Raw genomic sequence first — 6131 nt, 5'->3', positions numbered from 1 at the left:
ATCAAGTGCCTTCAGTAGTATTTTTTTGAGATGCGAGCAACATGAACAATTACTAAGTTTCTGTAATGCAGCAATAAGCATTAGGCTGCGTTCGCTTACATCAGCCACACTTTCCTCTATCTAATGTTCTATAATCAAAATTATATTTTTGTTTTATAAACACAAAGGGGATTTAGGGATTTCTGCTTGTTTTTATTTTTAAACCCTAGCTTCTAAGTATCTCAGTCTTATCCAAGCCTAAATCATGAGTCATTCTTTGTTTAATCTTTTTAGTATCCTTTTAGTTTTTAGGTTACTACATATGTATGATAGCTTTGATCAAATGGCATTTTGCTTCCTGTTTTTAATTTCTTTTATAGATGAATTAATGCTTTTTTTTAATGGAGTTGACTGTTTTCATAGCACACCACTTCAGATGAAGTCTACCAAGACACAGAATGATTCAGTTTGGTTTATTTTTTTTATTTTTTTTTTTACCATTTAGCTGATCCACTTCTTGTCTCTACGATTTATACATATTAGTGTTATTGTTTTTTTGATGATCACATGCAGCTTTTACTATCTTTCCTAAACAGTAACCAAAAAGGTAGATCTTTCGACAAAACAGAAACTACAGCTCTTTGATCAATTGAACCTTGTGACAATGTACAGTGCACCAAGGTTACAACAACAGTCTTCCTACGGGGCAGCGGGACCCCTCTGTGTGACGCTACGTGTTGAAATGAGGGGTTTAGAGACTATAGCTAGGACGAGTTTAAGCAGGTTTGAGAGCCATGTTGAGGGGTCGTGTAGAAGGCCAGGGTTTGACTGACGGTGGTGAGTTACGCGGATTTTAGTTTTTTGTGTGAAATAATTAAAAAAACAATCAGTTATCTCAGTCAGGAATTGTTGTGGCAGATTCCAAAGATGTTTTTGTAATGACGCTAACACTTAATTTTGCTTCCATTTTCGCAGAGTCCAGAACCAGTATGATTTGTAAATCAGCCTCTGAACACACTGTATAAGCTAATGAGAAAATGATGTAGGTTAAAAGTGTCAATGGACGCGTCTACGAATAGGTCTAGCTGAGAGATTCTTTTTTTCTTCCCTTTTTCTTCTTGAGATGTTGTCTTGAGTGACTAACCCTGAGATTTAAGGATGAGGTTTCAGAACGGAGCAGTAAGTGATTCTTCTATAAGCGCTCACATGTTTACATTATCGGAGTAGGAAACTGCTACAGCTGCAGTGGAGACAACACACTGACGATTCTCTCATAATCACATTATTTTGATGTTTACACCACGACGACATCTTTGCATGACTGCAGTAACCTTTGAATAATCAGCCTGCCGTGCATGCCCTTGGTCGAGTCCTTGGAGGGCGTCACACTGATTCTGTTGCCAACAAATAGTTGGTGGCAATAACTTGATGGAACAATATTGTTGTTTTTTGTTTTTGTTTTTTAGATCAGAGATCATGAACAATTTTTTTATTCTGTGTGAGAAACCTCTTTTTAGTTTGGATTTTATTGATCATTAAATCATGTGTTGATGATGAATTTCAGATGGATAAACAGTGTTGGTGAGAACAATGCAACTAAAACGAGTGGTACACTACAGTGCTTGTATTGCACAGCTACGGTTTTCATTTTGTCGCATTTTGTCACACAAACCTGATTTTATGCTTACTTAGTGTGTAATTGTCTGAGCATATTAGCTGTTGACTGTCATTGTAGCAGTAGAACTAATCACACAAGTTAAAGGATTTTGTATTTAGACTTCTCTAAATGCACATGAAATGAATTTATATTCAGTAATGATCTTTTTTTTTTTTTTATAGATATGTGCATGTGTTTTAGAACAATAAATTCTGTTACATTATATCTTGCTTCATATGATACTTTGAAATTGGCCTGAAATAAAGTATATACTTTTGTGGTAATATTTTTTCTTGTGCGTCATTATGTTTCATCGTTTTTCAAGAATCTATTTGAAACAAATTAACATTCGTGACATATTTTTAACAAAATCATTTCTAAAGTACTGAAAGATTTCACCATCAGTGCTTTTCATATTCTGCACTGGGTAGCTAAACATGATTCCACATCAGTGGAACTAATTTTCTCGAGCACTGTACGTAAAATGTTTAAGTACTTCTACTTGTTTATTTCAATTTACTAGAATATATAATTCTATTCAACAACATTTCAGAGGGAAATATTGTACTTTTATTCCTCTACATTTAGCAGACAGCTGGAGTTAATAGTCACTGTGCAGTTTAAGATTTCACAAACAAGTTTTTTTTTTAATGGCTGGCTAAACTGCCATTTTTTAAATTAAATTTCTTGGGACATATTGTACTATGGCTATTTGACTTATAGTCACTTATAGTATGACTTTTGAAAAATGTATTAATATGCTATACAGTTAATGATTTTTTTTAAACATACATGACTTTTAATGACTTTCAACATACTATGTTAGGGCTATCAAATTACTTTTCGGGATTACATTTTTTAAGTACTATAACCTATTTCAATATATACTATTACGTTTGTATTACTGTTTGACATACTTTGACTTTTACATGACTTTTCTTGTCATACCATACAATTAATTTTTCGGACATACTGTACAGATATTTCTTTACATTGTTATTTACCTTTAATTATTGTTTTAAACAAACTATGTTTTGAATCTGACTTATTTTACATATACCATAAAAAGAAAGGGATTTAATAACTATATCTTATGACCTATTTATGACTAACATATCCTATAACTTTTATGACTATATACTATACGATAACTTTATTAGTTGTTTTTTAAGAAGCTATTCTTTAACTATAAAACGGCATTTCACAACTTTTTCAACAGACTATTATGACCTTGTATTACTTTTTTCGGCACACTATCTCATGGCTATTTAAAAATACTACACTGATTTATTTTATGCCTTTTATGATTTTTCTTTTACATAGTATATTATAGCATTCCACAAATCGAAAGTTACTAAGGTAACTACGGTTCTATGAATCCTGGATGACCGCCAGAGGCAGTGTTTTCACACTGGATATCTTCCGTCTCGCGCTTGCGCAGTTCGAGTACGTATACTAAAAATGTCACGTGTGACCTCGAATGAGTCCCCAGCCGGGTATAACTTCCGGCCTTGTCCTGAGATCATGTCCTGCCGAATCTTCTCGCGAAACCAAGATATTCCGAGTGACCAAGAACTCTGGCGGTCATCCAGGATTCATAGAACCGTAGTTACCTTCGTAACTTTCGTTCTCTTTCATCCTTACTGACCGCCAGAGGCAGTGTTTTCACACTGGATGACTTATACCAACAAAGTCACGAGGAATGTACAGGAACCTACCTCGTCTGACTCAGGCAGAGGAAAGTGGACGAAGAACCACACCCAATGGTTGAGGGGTGGCAACGTTCACTCTGTAGTATCTGGTAAATGTGCTCGGTGATGCCCATGAGGCTGCCGCACATATATCCTCCATGGACACACCTCTCAGGGTTGCCCATGGCGTGGAGACACTCCTGGTAGAATGGCCCTTTACTCCGGGTGGCAGCGCCCGGCCGTTCGCCCTGTATGCACAGGCAATGGCTTCCACTATCCAGTGGAACAGGTGCTGTTTTGACAGGGCACAGCCCTTCCTAGGTCCCCCATAGCAGACAAAAAGCTGCTCCGACCGCCGTATACCTGCGGTGGCCTCAACATAGGCTCTGAGGACCCGCACTGGGCACAGTAGCCCTGACCTCTCCTCTCCCAATGGAGGGTTAAACTGTGCGAGCTCGATAGGTTGGTTGAGGTGCGAGCGTGTCAGCACCTTCGGAAGAAATGCTGCATTAGGCCATAGTGTAACACCCGAGCCATCTGAGTTCCACCTCAAACAGGATTCACTCACCGACAGGGCGTGTAACTCGCCTACCCGCTTTGCCAACGTGATGGCAAGGAGAAAGACGGTATTTGCTGACAGCCATCGCAGCTCTGCCTCTGTTGTGGGTTCAAAGGGAGGTGAGCATAGGGCGTCCAGTACCACGGACAGGTCCCATGGAGGGGCCCTCGGGGTGCTCGGAGGTCGCAGTCGCTGAGCCCCCCTCAAGAAGAGGGACACCAGCTTGTGGCTCCCCACAGTGCCGTTGTCGATCCTAGCATGCTGCTCTGAGATAGCAGCTACGTAAAGCCTCAAGGTAGAGGGAGACTGGCCCCTATCTAGGAGGGACTGCAGAAACTTGAGTACAGTAGGCACAGGGCACTGTACTGAGTCTTCGTTGTGAACCCCGCACCAGTCGGAAAACAGCCTCCATCTACACTCATACTGTAGACGGGTAGATGGCGCTCTGGCATTTAGAATCGTCGTCCTGACTGGTTCTGTGCAGCTGCTCAGCAGCTGGTCGGGCCCTGCAACGGCCAGGCCCATAGGTGAAGGCGCCTGGGGTCAGGATGCCAGATCCGACCTCCTAGCTGCGATAGGAGATCCTTCCTGTCGGGGAGGCGCCATGGCGTCCCGTGACAGAGTCTGTGCAGCAGAGGGAACCAAGTCCTGACGGGCCATAAGGGGGGCACCAGCACCAGCCTGTGGCCCTGCCAAAGAACCCTGAGGAGCGTTGGCAAGATCAGGGCAATTGGAGGGAAAGCATAAAGAAAGCCCTCCGGCCACGTATGAGCCAGGGCATCTTGACCCAGAGGACTGGTCCTCTCTACCAGGGAGAAACAACGGGGGCAGTGGGTCGATCTCTCTGAGGCAAAGAGATCCACCTCTGCTCTGCCGAAGAGGCCCCAGATGCTGTGCACGACCTCTGGGTGAAGCCGCCACTCCTCCGGTGGAGGCTTGTAACGGGAGAGGGAATCTCCCTGGTAAATACATTGCCCGAAGGCTGATCAGCGAGGGGCTGCCCAGGTCAGAAGGGCACAGGAAACCCGTAGCAATCCTGCAGACCTGGTGCCCCCTTGATGGTTTATGTGGAACACGGTCTAAGTATTGTCTGACCGAACAAGTACATGTTTTCCTCTCAAATGTGGAAGGAAATGTCTGAGCGCTAGGTGCACAGCCTGTAGCCACTGCCCCCGAGCAGTCCTGCTCTGCCACACTGCACCCCTCCCCGAAAGGCAGGCATCTGTCGTGACGACCTCCCGATGGGATGGGATCACGCCCATGGGAACGCCTCCTGACAGGTATGCTCTCTCCCTCCACGGGCATAGAGCTCGGAGGCACTGCTGTGACACTCTTAGTGTCCTGTGCCTGTGGCACTCAACGTCCAAGTGAAGGCTGTTCAGCCATATCTGCAAGGGGCGCAGTGACAGAAAGCCCAAGGGACCGACAGCTGAGGCAGCTGTCAATTTGCCTAAGAGGTGAAGAAAGAGGATGTAGGGCAACCGCCTGCCCCCTCGGAAGAGGGGGAGGCTGCGGAGGATGCTGTCCACAAGCTGGGGCGACGGACAGGCCCTCATAGTGGCCGCGTCCAGAGCTAGACCGATGAAGGTTATGTTCTGAGAAGGGCTCAGAGAGCTCTTCTCCATGTTTACCCTGAAGCCCCACAGGGCCACATGAGAGAGAAGGCGAGCTGTGTCCTGTGCAGCCTGAGCCCGGGATGGCACTAAGATCAGCCAATCGTCCAGGTACGGCAATATCCTCATGCCCTGCGCTTGCAGGGGGAGAAGGGCAGCCGCGACACATCTCGTGAACACTCGTGGGGGAGAGGGAAAGTCCGAATGGAAGCACCCTGAACTGAAAACAACGGCCTTGGAAGGCAAAACGAAGGAACTGTCTGTGATGAGGTACAATGGGGATGTGAAAATAGGCGTCCTTTAAGTCGACCGACGTTCTTCTTCTTTACGAGGAAGTAGGTTGAGTAGAACCCCCTGGCCTGTGACCGGGGTCCTACCACCTCGATTGCGCCCTTGGTCAGGAGCACAGCTAACTCCTGGCTCAGGGCTAGGGACTTTGCCGGGTCTGTGATGGTGGTCATCTTGACCCGGCTGAAAGCTGGGGGCCGGCGTCGGAATTGAAGCTTGTACCCCTGGGTTAAGGTGGAAACCACCCAGGGGTCTGGAGCGTGAGCTACCCAGTAGCTGACATGCTGCTGGGAGAAATAACCGACTGCCGGCCCCAGGACCTCAGTCCCTGCCCCCCCTACCCC

This window comes from Taurulus bubalis (assembly GCF_910589615.1).
Source record: "Taurulus bubalis genome assembly, chromosome: 10".
NCBI classification, from domain to species: Eukaryota; Metazoa; Chordata; class Actinopteri; order Perciformes; family Cottidae; genus Taurulus; species Taurulus bubalis.
The sequence above is the reverse complement of the archived record's forward strand: the minus strand, read 5'-3'. Positions refer to the sequence as shown.